The sequence below is a fragment of the Tasmannia lanceolata genome, unplaced genomic scaffold, assembly GCF_043159265.1.
Source record: "Tasmannia lanceolata isolate RefF3 unplaced genomic scaffold, GAP_Taslan_0.1 ptg000037l, whole genome shotgun sequence".
Lineage (NCBI taxonomy): Eukaryota > Viridiplantae > Streptophyta > Magnoliopsida > Canellales > Winteraceae > Tasmannia > Tasmannia lanceolata.
Genome location: NW_027518714.1, coordinates 46,908,204 through 46,925,440, shown reverse-complemented (window position 1 = coordinate 46,925,440; position 17,237 = coordinate 46,908,204).

The window sequence follows — 17,237 nt, the reverse complement described above, 5'->3', positions numbered from 1 at the left end:
TTGGACAAAAATAAAAAAAAGTCCAGGTTGCTCTCGGTGGGTGAACGCGATAAGCTCGGTCGACCGCGGCGATAGAAATTTCAAAATAAAAAAGAGAGCGCCCGATAGGGCGGGCGACCACGACACCTCGGTCAACCATGATGGTTTCAAAAAGTAGCCTTTGGGGCTTGCGGCTTATTTTTTCAACTCAGTTTTTTACGGTTTTACCCCCAAACGGTCATATTTTCAAATGGGCTATTTATACCCTATCCAAACCTAACTAAACAACCTTTTGGAAGATCATTTTCATATCTTTGTGAGCTTACACTTTCATATCAAAGGTTTTTAGTTTATCCTCTTCATGCCTTGATTTGTGCATTTTCATTTATCAAGAGGAACTCCATAGGGCTTTGAGTTGTTTATCTTTTGGAGTGATTGTGAGCTTATATCTTTGTATCAAGCGTATTACGAGGCTAAAAGAGTTTTTCTTTTTCGTTCTTCATTTGTATTGATGGTCTCTTATTCGGCCCGATAAGAAAGGTGAATCTTGGAGTTGTGAGAGGGGTTTTCACTTCGGCCTTAAGGAGAAGCTTGATTGTAAGAGGGTCTTCGATTCGGCCTGTTAAGAAAGGAGAATCCGGAGTTAGAGGGTTTGTCCCCTTAGAAGCGGAGAAGGTGTTTGTAATGCTTGGAGATTAGACGAGTAAAATCTCAACATTAGTGGAGTACCCAATGAGTCAAACTTGGAAGAGTGGAGTAGGTCTTACTGATAGACCGAACCACTATAAATCTTGGTGACTCTCTTCTTCTCTTGCTTTCCCTCTTGCATTTGATGATTGGTAAATTCTAACATTTACTTGTGTTTATACATTATTGAACAAGGGTTAGATAATATAAATGATTGGTAATATCCAAACCCTAATTTTATAGTCTTGTGTGGACCCCGATCCCGAGGACGGTGAGCGAGGGACGTGAGATCCCCCGTCAATCCTCTGATACCTCCACAATGTGAAGGAGAGCTCTACCAAGGAACTCTCGAAACATGATGCCACTCACAGCATGGGTGGCGATGAATATGTATGAGATACCTCTTGATCCGGAGACAGGAGCCTCGAAACCAAGACGCACCTAAAATAACTCAGAGTCGCCATCCAGGGGAGCTAGCCCTGGAACCCCATAAAATACTCTGTTGCAACGGATAACCAGAGATGCAAAGGTCCGTGCCTGGTGACGAATGAAGAAGATCTGACGAGCACCCCCAATTCGCCCAAGTACAAGCACTTGGTCTCTTATGCCATTTTTAATTAACTTTGAAGAGTCTGAGGCAAAAATCATGTGAAATGAGAACGAACATCCCCGAGAAAACGTCTATCTAAGCATGCATGACCTAGGGATGGGCAAAAGAAAATAAGCATCCAAATCCTAACTCATCGCATCTAATCCTAACTCATCACATTCTAGGAAAGCAGTAACGTCCGCATGCAGAGCTATAACTAATCAGACAATGATAGATATAATGAGATAAGGAAAGCAAATATCTAAGTTTAGACAGATAATCAAGATAAGACGAATGAATAAACGCTATAGTTAAGCAACCAAAGCAGTAGAATAAACACACTAGCATGCGAGCCTACGCAGAGATAAGGATAAGAAAATAGTAATCGATCACATGCGAGAAGAACAAACAAACTAGAAGTAACGCATAAGAAATCTAAGACGAGCATACAAAAGGCTAAAAGATGCAAGAAAGGAAAGGGACCAGAAAATCGACGGTATGCGATAATAAAAAATGCTAGGGAAAAGAAAATGGAACACACGATAGGCTCAGAGGGCGATTCAAAAAAAGAATCAAGCCCAACGATCCTAATCTGCTGAAGATCGAACAAGTCTTGCGATCGTCATGACCTATCGTTGGGCTCAGCGAGGACAATCCCTGTGAAGGGACCACGCTACGTCATCGCCCGTCCCAAAACTCGATAAAAACGTCGGAAAACCGATGAAAACCGGAGAACCACGATAAAAATCGGAAATGGAATGAAAAGGGGACTCCGAATGACCTGGCAATCACCATCCTTGCCCATTTTTGTTTTTTTTGAAATGTTTGAAAATATTTATTAAAAAGGTTTGACTGAACTTGGGTGGACCCAAGCTACCTACGTACCCTGTGGAAAGGGATCAAGCCAACGTAGTTCGAAACAGCTTTTTCGAAAAATATTTTTGATGTTTTTGACGATTTTTGGATTTTTGCTATTTGATTTTTATGTGTTTTTTATCCATTTTGATTGAAAAAGGGGGTTTGGCTCAAGAGGTTGCCGTCTGTCATAGCCTAAACCCGAGAGAAGTATTCCCAAAATCGATGGAATCCCGAAACTCGAATAGGATCCCGAGGAATGCGAAGAGAATGATCCTGAAAAGAAAGGAAACCCCTCAAACCCTGTGAAGACCCTGAGATGGGGAAAATGATAAGAAGGGCAAGTGGTTGGCTCAAGAAACATTCTGTCATCGCCTAAAAAAGCCGAAAACATTCCTAGCTTAACAACTTGCAAACGCAATCATCAAATCTGAGGGATCATCACTACTAAGGTCATGCCATTTATTTGCGACCGAAATGCCATTGTGCGCAAAATTACGAAAGTGACCTCAAAGGAGACTAAAGCACTCATGGTAACCGAGATGGATATTGATAGATGGGCCGTCACTACGCCAAAGTTCCAAGAGGCTTGAATAAAGGAAGTGATGTTATTCCCATAGCAGAAAGTCACTATGGGCATCTTGGTCTTCTAGTAAAACAGAGCTTTCACTACAATGCAAAGCCACTTGAGTTCATTTTCAAAAGATAAGCAAAGTGTGCCGTAGGTTTGATTCCAACTTGATGACTATGCTAACATATTATTAGGCTAAGGAATCTATTCCACCATATGAACAAGGTAACAAGACTTCTAACGCAAAAATTCCCATAGATCGATAAAGCTATTTCAGACCATTTGATTCGGCATTCTCACTAAAGCGTGGTCATGTTGACTGCCCAAGACTTAGAAATACTACAACTATGAAAGATTATTACAATTACAAGTGTTATGTAAAACTCATCAAAGCCATGGGAACTATCAGGTTGTATGCAATTACTAAAACTATGTAGTGCCACCCTTCAAAAGCCAAAACACTATACAAGCACTGATATTTCAACCACCAAACATGGCATTTCATATTACCACACAACATCATACAGTGAGCTTTTTTAAGAAATGCACATGGTCAAGGCATTCATCAGATTATTTGGAAGTCAAATCCCAAATGAAATGATTGAAACAAGAGGCCCTTTCACTAGTCCATATGGGATTTAAGAGATCGGATCAAGTAGGATCCAATTTCCTAAATCTCCATGATTAAACAAAAAAAGGAAAAAAGTATTGAATCAGATACTCGCATCAATTCAATCAACACTGTTTCCAAGCAACATGACAGACCCACATTTATCCTAAGTAACATTATCTATCAAATGATCGTGATTTAGGATGAGAAGAAGAGGGTTACCTGAATCGAGTAAATATTTCCTTGTTGGCGATGTTCAGTGAAGTTACGCCTATGAATCATGGAATTGGCGACTCCTCCTTTTCAAAAAATTTGGGCAGCGAGTAACCAATGGCCGATGATGGTCGGAATCTGAGAATCCTCCAGAGAAATGGAGATCAAGGTGATGGCTGCAACTTGGAAGAGGGTTGGAATGTGAGATCGTCAATGAGGAGTGATAAGAGAATGTAGTGGTGAGGGTTGCGGTGATGGCTACGGAAATTGGGGAAGGAAATTACAATCAAGATCAGGGCCATTGATTTTGTGGTGAAGATAACTGGATTTTCAGAGGTTAGGGTGGTCGGGTTTCATGATAATAGATGGTTATGGTTGAATCTGGTTAGCAGATTGGCCGGTGGTGATGCGAGATGGTGGTTCGGATTTCAGCCGAAATTGGGGGTTGCCGGAAATGTCGGATCTAACAAGGGAATGAGGAAGATGATGATGCTGGAGGTGTTTATGGAGGCTGAGGATGGAGGAGCTGATAGTGGAGATGGGTGGTGAAATGGGTTTGTAAAAAAATCAGAAATGGGAGAGGTTAAAATGAAATGGGTTTGGGTATAAAATGGAATTGGGTTAGAGGTGGTGAAGATGATGGAGAGGGGGTTAGAGAAGAAGAAGGTGGTGGTAGGGTCAGGTTTGAGGGCTCGGTGAGATGGGTTTTGGTGGAGGAACAAAACAGGGGAAGGATTTAGGGGTTAGTAGATGGTGGTGGATGAGGTGGTTTTTGGGGGTGAAGAAGGTGGGTTTGCAGAGATGGGAAGTAGATGATGGTTGCAGAAATGGAGGTGGTTGAGGGTGGTGGTGTAAAGGTGATTGGTGAAGGTGGAAGAAGATAGTAGGAAGAGATGGGGGTTGATGGTGGCTCGGATTTTTGCCGGATTCCGGCTAGGATGGCTGTTGACACCCCATTTTGACCAAGCCCCAAAAACAAAACAAAAAATTTAAAATTTTTTTTTTTTTGGAAAATCCCTGAGCAGCTGGACCCGGATAAGTCCTCGAGAAAAGAAAAGAAAAAATAAATAATAATAGCCTATAAATTAGCAGCTTAAGGCTCCGGGGTTAAGTCCGGGATAGCTCGAGACCGTCAGTGGGCCCCCATGAAGTTTTGACGAGATTCAACAGAATTTACCTGGGTAATGGGGTTCATTTCGAAAAATAGTGCAGAAGGGGGTCGAATTAGTCAAGACAGGAGGTGCCCTAGGCAGAGGAAAAGCAGTGAAGATAAACCAAAAGAGGGTTGTCCCTGAGAAAAAGAAGGAGCGAAATTCGTGCGCTCATCAAGGTTGGGTTTTGGTGCGCTTAGAGGATATTGGTGTGCCAATATCCCCCCCAAAAAACCTACCTATATATGGCAAAGAGAGGGGAGAGAAGCCCTAATTTTCTTTTCACCCTCATTAAAAAAAAAAAATGAGAGAGGGAGAAAGCTTGAGCCGCTGCCTCCACCACCACCTCTCCCAACTCCGGCCAACCTCCATCTCCTCCCTCCATTTCCTCCACTCATCTGTCATTTCCCCCCATTCTCAGCCACCATCTCCCTCTCCTCTACCGAGCCACCATCAAAACCCACCTCGAAAAAAAAGCCAAAACCCACAGCCACCACCTTCCCGCCGGCCACCCAAGCATCTCCGGCCAGCCGCCTCCCCCCTCCTCCTCATTTTCGTCCCAACATCCTCCTCCACAACCCACGGCCATCATCATCCAACCTCATCTCCTTAAACCCCAAAATCCAACCCTAAACCCACTTCTCAAAAAAACCGAATCCATCAAAACAGCCACCACCACCTCTACAACTCCATCAAACCCCCACCACCGCCTCTATTCACCGCCATTCTCAACCCCTTTGCAGATTTTTCAAACCATTTCCACCCAAACCCCCATCACTTTCGATCACCTCCAACCTCTAGCCACCACCAGCCACCACCAACCACCCCAAACCCATTTCAAAAACCCCCTTCCACCCTCATCTTCCCCAACCCGACAACCGCCACCACCCACACCACCATCAGCCACTGAAACCCTTCGAAAATCCTCCACCATCCTCCACCTTCACCTTCCTCAACCCCCAAAGCCGAACCCACTTTCTGCACCTCCCAAAAATCGAAACCCATAGCCACCAGCCACCATCCTCAACCCCTTTTCGAAAACCCAATCCACCCTCCTCCAACACCATTTCTACTCCGAACCGCCACCTCCATCGGCCACAACCTCCACCAGCCACCACCCAAACCGCCACCTCTGCAACTCCTCCACCCCCAAAGCCCATTTTCGAGACCAAACCCTTTTCGAAAAAAACCCAAAAAACCCATCCACCGCCACCTCCATTGAAGCCGATCATCATCCCTTACCTCCTCTGCCACCAAACCCATCCCTCATCATCTCCTTTTTCTTTTCCTTTTGCTTCTTCTTCTTCCCTTTAAAAAAATAAAATAGAAAAAGCTAAAACAGAGAGAGAGAGAGAGAGAGAGAGAGAGAGAGAGAGAGAGAGAGAGAGAGAGAGAGAGAGCAACAATGGAGAAAATTCCTCTTCTTACTCCATGCAAGATGGGAAAATTCGAACATTCTCACAGAGTAGTATTGGCACCATTGACAAGGCGGAGATCATACGGGAATGTGCCTCAACCACACGCCATCTTATATTATTCTCAGCGCACCACCAAAGGGGGTCTTTTAATTGCCGAAGCCGCTGGCGTTTCTGATACTGCCCGAGGTGGAGAAGGGTTGAGAGATCGAGAGAAGAGAACAGATCAATAGCTGGAGAGAGGGAGAAATCAAATGAGAGTGGCTGAGAAAGAAAGATCTGAGAAAAGAAGGGAAAAAGGTGAGTCCAAATCTATTCAATACCTATTCAATACACTCAGGTAAAATTCGAGTTTTCTCTAACTATTCCTCTTCCAATTTTCTCTTTGATGGAAGATGTTTAATACATGATTAGATTTCAGATTGTCTTCTTTTTGTAAAATGGTTTTATCTCTGAAAAGTATAAGCTCAGGTACCATAGAATCTGATCTTGATCCCTGTCTTTGTTTTGCTTGGATTCTATGGTCCTGCAATAATAATATTTGAGCCTCGAGAAGCATAACATCTGGTTCGCGGCTTATACCATTATGGAGATTCTTGAAAGCATTAGTTGGTCTAATTTTGATCGATTGATATGTGTTTTATTAGCTCTCGTGTTCTGGAACTCTTGGATTCAATTTAGGGGATAATTCATAGTAAAAATTCAGTCCAAAAGGGGGCAAATGATGTTACATGCAAGAGTTGGTTGCGAAATGGCTTTTGGCGAAATCGTTGAGCAAAACTTCTTTCTTGAGAGTAGTTATGTGATGGGAAGCAAGGCGAGCTTGATATCATTATCCAAGCATGGTAGCATTCGTACCATCTTCCCTTTCTTTCTTTCCCTTCTCAGGATCCATATATCGGGTTCGGGGGTTTCCTTCGTTTTTGTGTTTTCTTTTGGTTTCGAAATTCCTTTCCTCCGGGGTAGGCTATGACGGAATGCTTCTTGAGCCAACCCTTTCCCTTCCTGCCTTAGAGTTTTCACAGGTTAAGGGATTCCTTCTTCCTTTTTAGAGTCTGTCATAGAGAGTTTAGGAGTCTGTCCTTTCATCTTTCAGAGTCAGTCTTCAGCATAGGAGTCAGTCCTTCAGTCTTTCAGGAGTTAGTCCTGTCATTATAGGGGTTAGGATTCTGTCCATCCCCTCATCAAATCACGTGATTTTTATCCGCTCCTGCAAGGTATAGGATGCTGTCCAACCCTTGCAGAGTTGTTATTCTGTTCATCCCCCCGCAAAGCATAGGATGCTGTCCAACCTTTGCGGGATATCAGGAGTCTGTCCTCCCCTTGTGATGATAGGATTTCGTCCTCTTGTGTCAAAAAACATCAAAAACATCTAAAAATAAAAAATCCCAAAAATCTCGAGTCATTAGGAGTAGTTAGGAAATCCTGGTCCGAACTACGGATGGCTTGATCCCTAGCTGAGGGGTACGTAGGCAGCTCAGGCGTGCTGCTGGCATCCTGAGTTCAGTCACCATTTTTGCAAATATCTTTCACAACTTCAAAAACTTCTATAAGCTTCAAAATCTTTCAAACCTCTCAAAACTTCAAAAATTCTTCAAAATAACCTTACCAGCAATTTTCAAAAGATCTTCCCATAGAGTTAGGAGTCTGTCCTAGGCGTGTGGGGTGTCTTAGAGTTAGGAGTCTGTCCTGATTGTGTTGCTTTGCCGTGTCTGGTCGTGTGAGTGTCCTCAGAGTTAGGAGGCCTCGAGTCGTGGTCGGTTAGACACTTAGTCGAGCCGATGGCTAGACTAGGACGCGCTTAGAGAGCCCATGGTTTTTCTTAGGACGCATAGCCTAGTCACACATAGGGTGTAGGGTCCACTTGCATTAGTTAGGGCATATAGGGAGTCCTAAAAATTACCATTCACTCAAACTTAAGTAATGGCGCAAGAAGCTTTAAAAACTAGTCAGGTCTAGTTGATCGAGTTTAGGATAGCGGTCTTAGAAGGTTAGGCATTGTAGTTTAGCATAGGTCGCCGAACTACGTTGGCTCTGATTCTTCCCGAGGCCGGGATACGTAGTGCAGCTAAGATGGATGGCCATCTTGGTTCGAGTCAATTATCGCATTAGAGTCTAGGGTTTGTCACATTGTATGTTTTGCTGTGTTTTCTTACTTTCATGTACAGATCCTATACTTTTAGCTGTAGCATGCATGTGTTTGTCCACCAGAACATAGACACCAATTAGGTATGACACTCATAACCTAGCTATTCTTAGGTGTCATATCTTTCATTTCTTTTGTTTGTGCTTCTTATTTATCTCCGAGGCGTGCATGATTAGCTAGACGTTGTCTCGGGGATATTCGTTCCCATTTCGCGTGGTTTTCGCCCAAAACTCTTCAAAGTTAATAATAAATGGCATAAGAGACCAGGTGCTCGCACTTGGGCGAATTGGGGGCGCCTAATCCCTTCCCCATTCGTCATCAGGCACAGACCCTTTGTATCTCTGGTTATCGGTTGCGACAGAGCACAGCATGGGATCCAAGGCCCGCTTCCTTGGATGGCGACTCTTTCTTTGTTTAAGGTGCGTCTCGAATCTGGGCTAGTCCCCGAATCGAGAGGTATCTCACTTCACATCGCCGCTCATGCTGTGAGGGGCACTCTTTCGAGAGTTACTTGGCGGAGCTCTCCTTCACGTGGATGATCCCGAGACTCGCGTGGGGGCCCGTCCCCCCCTCTCTCGGATCGGGGTCCACAATGGCCGGAGAAGACGGTGGTAGAGGTGATTGGCCGGCGGTTCCTTCTCTCTCTCTCTCTCTCTCTGCAAAAAATCCTCTCCCCTTTTTCTCTTTTCCAATGAGCCCTCTTTTATATGCAAGACTAGGGTTTTTTCTTTTTGCAGGTCAATCCTCACCCTCCTTACCTCATACTCCTTTTCTCCACCATTGATCTTTTTTCTTAGCCCTAATACTCTTTAACAAACCTTAGAAATCTAGAATGTTCCTCTTAATCTTAGCCTTACACCTCAGCTGTTTTGATCCTACAACCCATGTCCATTGCTTGTAAAGAAAGCAAGGCCAATTTTACTAAAATGTCCCAAGGGTAAGATGATTTTATCCTCTTGCCACTACACTCTACTTCACCTTTTCTTCTCATCAATGGGCACTCTCACATGATTGTTTCACCCCCCTTTTCTGCAATAAAGAGAGATAACATCAACACTACCCTGCTTTGATAGTTGCACTAACCTGCTTGTCCTTTCTTCCATTTCTTGTCCAATTCTTCTAAAATTTGTATCAATTAGTGAATACTGTGGGTCAATAAAATTTTGGAGTTTCTTCGCATTTGGGTTTGAGTCTTTGCGGATTTCGGAATTTGAAACTTGGCTTCCGGGAGATTCTGAAGTTGACTTTAAGACTCGAGTTTCGGGATATTTGGGAATCGGAATTTTATTCGATCTCGGGAATTTATTCGATTTGGGAAATTGGGTCAGGTCGAAATGGGGTGTCTACATCTTGATATTTGAACTAGGGTTAGATTAATAATTGCTTAATTGGTAAATTAAATTTTAATACCACATCTAATTAAGCCAAAAGTTTTAATTAACCAATTCACCCCCCTCTTGGGTTGCCACACTTAGATTTCAAAAAGAGAAAATCAGTGCCTGGGAAAAGAAGAAGAAAAAAGAAGGTAATACTGCAACATCTGAAGATGCCCAAATGTATGATAGCGATGAAGAGTGCAACACTTTTCTCTCTATTGAAGTACATAATGATTCATGTGAAGTAGCTCTTATGGCTATAGAGATCATGGATGTCGTAAGTTCTGAGGACACGAACAATAGCGACCGAACAGTTGATTCGGGATGTTTGAATCACATGACAGACAGTGACTCTAGTGGAGGTGATGTCAAATCAACAAAACCTTAGGAGGAGGTGGTGTCAAGAGAAGAATGCTCAGAAAGTCCAAAAATTGTAGATGTGGCGTATGTGGTGACATCATTTGAAGAAGTCGGTATTACTGAATCGCCATTTTTTGAAGAAGCCCAAGGTGTTCCTAGCCTTGAAGAAGAATGAAACGTGGGATCTTGTAAAAGGTAAAGACCAAAGCAGATTTATTGGTAAAAATGTTCAAGGCAAGACTTGTTGCTAGAGGATTCTCTCAGAAGTTCGAGTGTGACTATGATGAGACGTTCAGTCCAGTAGCCAAAGCTACGAAGGTTCGTGTTCTGATAGCCCCTGCTTCTTGTAAAGTGTGGAATTGTAGCCGATAAACATGAAGAACGCTTTCTTGCATGGTGAAGCAGATTAGGGAATTTCCATGGAGCAAACTAGGAGGTTCGAGAGTACTAGGAATCCACAACAAGTGCAAGTTGCTTAAGGCTTTGTATGGTCTGAGATAGGCTTGGAGGGTGTGGTACGATAAGATAGCGGAGTTTCATATTGCTTTCGAAGGGTTGACCTACAAGAAGTTTGAAAAGTTTAGAAAGGAACTTGGCATGACTTGTAGAGAGTCGGGGCTGAGGGTCATCACCGACTCTACATGATGTCGAAGGGGCCGAGCCAACGTGATGCCGGCAGGGCTGGTGTGGGCCCACACATGGACTAATTTGGTAGTTTCTAATTTTGTTGGAGTCTGATTCTAATAAGTTGCTAATTGATTGTAGTTGTTCTAGGAAAATTAATTAGTTAGGAGACTTATTTTAATTAGTTTCTAATTTGGGTTTTAGAAAGTGGTAAGAGTTAGAAACGGATTGGGTTTTTGATTTGTCAAAGTCGTTTTTGGAAAAAAGAGTCTTGAGTCTCACTTTTTATAGGATGTGTCATGCTTTTGTTTAAAAGCAGAGAAGACAAAACGTTAGCATAGTGTGAGAAAAAAAAAAGTGAACGTGAATACATAGAGTGGGAAGAAGTGGGAAGAAGTGCAAAAAGTGAAGTGAGAGAAGTGTGGTGCATACAGTTTTGCCATGGAATAATATTTAAAGAGAAATTTTTCTCTCTACCCCTCTTGTGTTAGTTGTGATTGTGTGTTTTTGCTTCTAGCTTTGATCCTGGTTTTCAAAAAATGGTATCAGACTTGATTTGGAAGCTGTAGAAAATCAAGAATCAAAGAACCAAGCTTTGATACTTGTTCACACAATGATCACAACAAGAAGCAAAACTCACAAAAGACAAATCACAAAGGAAGGGGAGAGAGAGAGAGAGACTATTCTTTTCTTGAATATAATAATCACAAGCAAAAGAATTGTACACCAACTTTTAACTTTTCACACTTCTCTTCTCACAATTCATGTTTAACTCTTTTGTGACTCTCTACTACTGTCGTTTTCTACTTCACTCTGTATTTAAAGACTAAAAGCAATAAGACTTTAAATCAAACTTATAATTCATAGCAATTCTAATTAGACTTGGACTCCGTTGAAACTAAATCATGGGACCATACATCTACTAACATTCCGAGTTTGACTCAAACACCCCAAACCAAAATTAGTAACTTTTTATCAACCATTAAACAAATCCTAATCTAACTATGATTCAATCACCCATGTGGGCCCGCAACGAGCCGTGCCGTGCCGGCCCGTCCCCTCCGGCACATGTGTTAGAGTCGGCGATGACTCTCAACACTCCCCCTCAGCGCTGACTCTCTACAGGTCATGCCAAGTTCCTCTCGAGCAACAAGTCTCGCCTTGAACCTTTCTACCGAACCATCCGCTTTGGTCTTTACCTTGTACACCCACTTACATGAAATAGGTGACACTCCGGTTGGTAGTGGAACTAGATCCTACGTTTCATTCTTCTTCAAGACTAGGATCTCATCTTCCATTGCTTCCTCCCATTTAGGAACACCTTGGGCTTCTTCAAAAGACGTCGGTTCGGAAATATCGACTTCCTCAACTGATGTCGCTACATACGCCACATCTGTAGACTTTGGACTTTTTGAGTTTTTATCTCCGAACATCACCACCCCCGAGGTTCCATTGATTCAGCATCACCTCCGCTAAAGTCGCCGTCGAACGGAACGATTGTCACGTCACAATTGCTCGTGTCCACCAAGTTAGCGACATCCACTACCTCTGAAATCGTCAGAGCAGCTTGACAGGAATCATCCTGTTCTTCTTTGATGGATAGAAAAAAACTCCACTCTTCATCGCTATCTTCCCTTCATGGATCTTCCGATGTTGCAACGTTACCTACCTCATTCTTCTTCTTTGGTGCATAGCAATTTCTGGCAAAGTGACCCGACTTACCACAATTGTAGCACGTTCAGAGGCTGTTTCTCAGAACCACGACTGCTTGTGGCTCCCCCTTGATCAGAACTTTCTTCCCTTTGATCTGATCTAGCCTTCAGCTTACCTTTCTGATTCTTGAAATTCTGAGACTTTCTTCCTCACCCAGCGAAAAGAACCTCCTCGTTCTCCTTTATCGTAGATCTAGCCATCTACTTGGCTAGGCTCTCTTTGTTTGCCAAGAGACATTCCAATTCCAATAGCGTTGGTTGAATTGGCCATCCTTGGATTGCTGTAATAAAACCACTATACTCGGGTTTCAATCCCGAATAATAATCCTCCGCATCCGTTTCTCCGAAATTCTGGACTCTTTGTCGAGTTGCAATATTTCATAACAAATCTTTTTCACCTTCATGAAATATTCGGGAATCGTCATATTCCCTTGAGATACGGAGCCTAACTCGTTCTCAAGCATCTGGAGTCTAACGTCGTTTGTCTTTGAAAACAAAGTGGCAAAGACATCCCACGCTTCTTTCGAAGTCTTGGCATCTCGAATCGAGAAAATCTCTCTGGATGGTTGCCTTCAACACGAACATAGCTTTACCGGCTTTGATCTTCCACTTTCTCAAAGTGTCTGATGTTTCGGCACCTCCATTGGGAGAAGTGGTTTCTGCACCGTTCACAATCTCTCATAAATCTTAACCCTTGGAGATACGACTCTATGCAAAATTTTCAATATGAATAATTTGAATTATTCAACTTCTCAATTCCGTTGGAAAATTAGCGAAATCCATCTCTTTGATCAAAGCTTTTGACGAGTGACAAACTTGAAGTTGGATCCCATATCTACAACTTCTACGTCTGATCCCCGAGCGCGGGCGTGTCGGATCTCGTCCCTCGAGGCTTAATCTTCTTCCTTTGGCTTTCTTTCACTAGTCCCAGACTAGTGGCTTCTTCGATGACCGTTCACCGTCCCTAACGAATGAATTCGACGTCCGTACACCGATCCCGGACCGATCGCTCTGATAACACTTGTAGGAAATCAAGAATCAAAGAGCCAAGCTTTGATGCTTGTTCACACAATGATCACAAGAAGAACCAAAACTCACAAAAGACAAATCACAAAGGAAGGGGAGAGAGAGATGAGAGAGAGAGAGACTATTCTTTTCTTGAATATAATAATTAAAAGTAAAAGAACTGTGCACCAACTTTTAACTTTTCACACTACTCTTCTCACAATTCACGTTTAACTCTTTTGTGACTCTCTACTACTGTCGTTTTCTACTTCACTCTCTATTTAAAGAGTAAAAGGAATAAGACTTTAAATCAAACTTAGAATTCATAGCAATTCTAATTAGACTTGGACTCCGTTGAAACTAAACCATGGGTCCTCACGTCTACTAACATTCCTAGTTTGACTCCAACACCCCAAACCAAAATTAGTAACTTTTTATTAACCATTAAACAAAGGGAGTTGATATTTACGCCCCTCTTAATTCTGCGGACACCCGCTTTCATACTCGCAAACCAGCTAAAATTGATTGCAAGTTACAATGAAAGAATTATTCCAAACATGACCAAATGCCCTTTCAACTGAACCCCTTCCTATCTCTCTCGCGCTTCCAAATCCCGCAATTCTCAGCTTCTCCTCTGCACCACGTCTCTCGCTGCAAAGCTTCAAGGTCTCTCTCTACGAAGAAATAAAATTTCAGAATCTCTCAGTCCCCTATGTGATGTCTCCTGGAATCCTTCAAAGCACTTTCGATTATCCTCTCTCACTCTCTCCTCTCTATCAATCAACCCAAAGCTCCCTCTACCTTGATCAACGACTTCACAAAATTCTGTCACCCAAGGGTCCTCCCCATGGCCATCAACGCCATAAAATCCCTCCAAAACCACATAATTCGTGCACACAGGCGTGATCACATTACTGGGAACTCATCAAATGTTGCATCCAAATAGAGCAATTGAACAAGGGAAACTCGTCCATCAACACCTTTTCTCACATGGGTTCAAACCAAAATCCTTTATAATCAACAATCTCATGAACATGTACATGAAGTTAGGTCTAAAAGAGGAAGCACGCCAACTGTTTGGAAAAATGTCTGAATCGTAATGCCGTTTCTCGGACCACAATGATTTCAACTTATACTAATCCTATTGTGGAGAAGGATGGATTGAGGACCATTCAATAGATCCGTTGCAGTATAATTGTGAGATGGGGAGACTTAATCATTTAGAGTTTGATCACAGGAACATTTGCTAAGAACAGTAATGATGTTGGAGCTCTTGATCTCTTTAAGCATATGAGGGGTGGTTTTTGAGCAAATAAGGTACACTAACGAGTGTTTTAAGAGCTTGTACATGTGTAGTGCTTTTGAAATTTGGCAGACAATTACATGCTCAAGTGATGGAATTTGGGAGAGAATTTATGCTTGACAATGCACTTTTGGATAGAAATTGCAAATTTGAGGTTGTGGAGGAGGCGAATTTGGCATTCAAGCAGATTCCGGAGAGAGGAGCAGCAATTTACAGATTTAGTCATTCAGATGGTGCTAGAGAGAGAGCAACAGGGGCTTCATTGAAAGGGTATTCTTGTCATTTTAAAAGTACCCTTTTTGTTGTAACTTGCAACAGATTAATGCCGGTCAGGGGGTTTAGATGCGGGTGTCCGCAGAATGAAAAGGGGCTTAAATATCAGCTCCCTTAAACAAATCCTAATCTAACTGTGATTCAATCACCCATGTGGGCCCGCAACGGGCCGTGCCGTGCCGCGCCGGCCCATCCCCTCCGGCACATGTGTTAGAGTCAGCGATGACTCTCAACAGAAGCATATCATGGAGGTAATGGTGTTGGTTGTTCGAGGATGAGTCCTTGTCAACCAGGATACCGATGTTTCTCTTGACGTGGAGAGTATGTAACCAAAAATGAAGCCATGGAGAGTCATCAAAAGACCTCCCCAATTAGGTGATTACGTTTCATATTAGAGGATTACATTTCATAGCTACTTTCTTTATTTTATTTAGCAAGATTAGGGGTGTCAACGGATCCACTTCGGGTCGGATCCACCTCTGGCACAGTCACGATCCATTCAAATTCCTTATCGGTCAGGTCGGAGTCGAATTGTTCTTCGGATCCTACTTTCCACATCATGATCACGATCCATTTTAATTCTAACCATCCATCGGAGTGTCCTGTTATGTCCCACTAAGCTAAGTAAACAATTAATTTTTTTAAAAAGAGTTAGAATGGCAGTCTACTATTAGTGTGTCTCTTTGCATTTTCTTCAACTAAATTAAAAATTTATCCACGTTTAGTCTATGTGTATAATAATGCTTGTAAACAATAAAACTAATCAAAATTACATACACAAATATAATGTATAACTATTATCAAAGAATATGATGCATAAAGAACAAAACCCATCTCTCTTTTCCTTCGTGAAAGTATGAAATGAACGACCGAAATGAGTGAAATCGCATTCCCATCCGATTCATTAAGTGATAAGAGAGGTTTTGACCAAATTACCCTTCATAGAACGGTTAGCATTAACAAAATTTGGAGGGTATTTTTGCAAACCATTTCGGATCGTGACTATCCAATGGGCATCTGTGGCGCGCCCATACCCAATCCGAATTTTTTCGGATCCCAGATTTGATGATCCGAAATATGCCCATGGATCCTATTCATATGTTTAGATCCCGTTCATTAACGTCCAATTCGGACGATCCATCAGACCATCTGGACCCATTGACACCCCTAAGCAAGATATGGTTGTTTTAGGGAATTCTAATTTGGTAGGACTTTGTTCTGATTAGCACTTTCTATTCTTGGATTATGTTTTGATTAGCACTTTCTATAGTACGAAACTTTGTATAAAAGGAGAAAATAATAATGGAGTGGGGACATTTTTTGGATGAAATAAACTTTACGTTTTGGTGAACAGAAGCGTGGTTTCTTCTTCTTGGAACCATTTCTTGGTTACGGTTTTTTTTTTTTTTTTTCCCAAAAACCGTACTGAGTGTTTTGGATTTTCGGTTCTTTCTTTTTCACTCCATTAGACTCATTCTCCAGCACCATTTTTGAAGTTACAGTCTAAAGAAATGAGCGAAAATGGGTCTGCCTGCAGAACTAGATTTTCTTTCAGAGTTTTTCATATTCTCCACAAGGCATAAATGAGAAAAGCACTGCGGAACATGTTTTAAACGAATAAAGTATAACATTATTCCAATAAGAGATTGGCCCTTGATTTTTTATAGTCCTTTATAATATGCAAGAGATGTCCTTTGGGGATGGAACCAAGACCTTACATGTTGGTTGCCTCGTGATGTTCTATGAGATCAACGGTTTTGATTTCACACACATGTTCCTACGAAAGATCCAAAAATTGCATGTTACCGTTGATTGGATTGCAACTGTTTATAGTTGTTAAATCGGGTTACTGCAAATCATCCTTTGGATTTATAAACATGCAAATCCTAATTGGTAAGAAATTAGATTTAGATTAATCTTGACTGATTACATTAATCACACAATCATTGCTTATATAAAGCACTTAAGACATAAACTAGCAAAGAGATAATGGTAAGATTTGGGAAAGAGATTATCCTAATCTAAGTATCATAATCTAATCTAACTACCTCTCATCTAGTATGATGATCCAATGGTCATTTCTTGCTAGATCTGATATATTCCAACACTAATTAATTGTCAAAAGAACATTATGATTAGGAAGTACTAACATGCTGAAAATAGTACGCAAAGTTCTTAACCAAGTGGGATTTAGTCGCATTGGACTTTGGAGAACTCAAGGAGATTCCAGGAGTAACACCTGACTTTAAGGCCATGTCTGGCTGCCAGGAATTTGTTTTCATGATAAATCGGTAGTCTCCAAGTGGAGACGAGGGTGAAGTCATAATTGAATTTTGAGCAGAGTTTTTTGTTTCTGATTTTTAGCCGC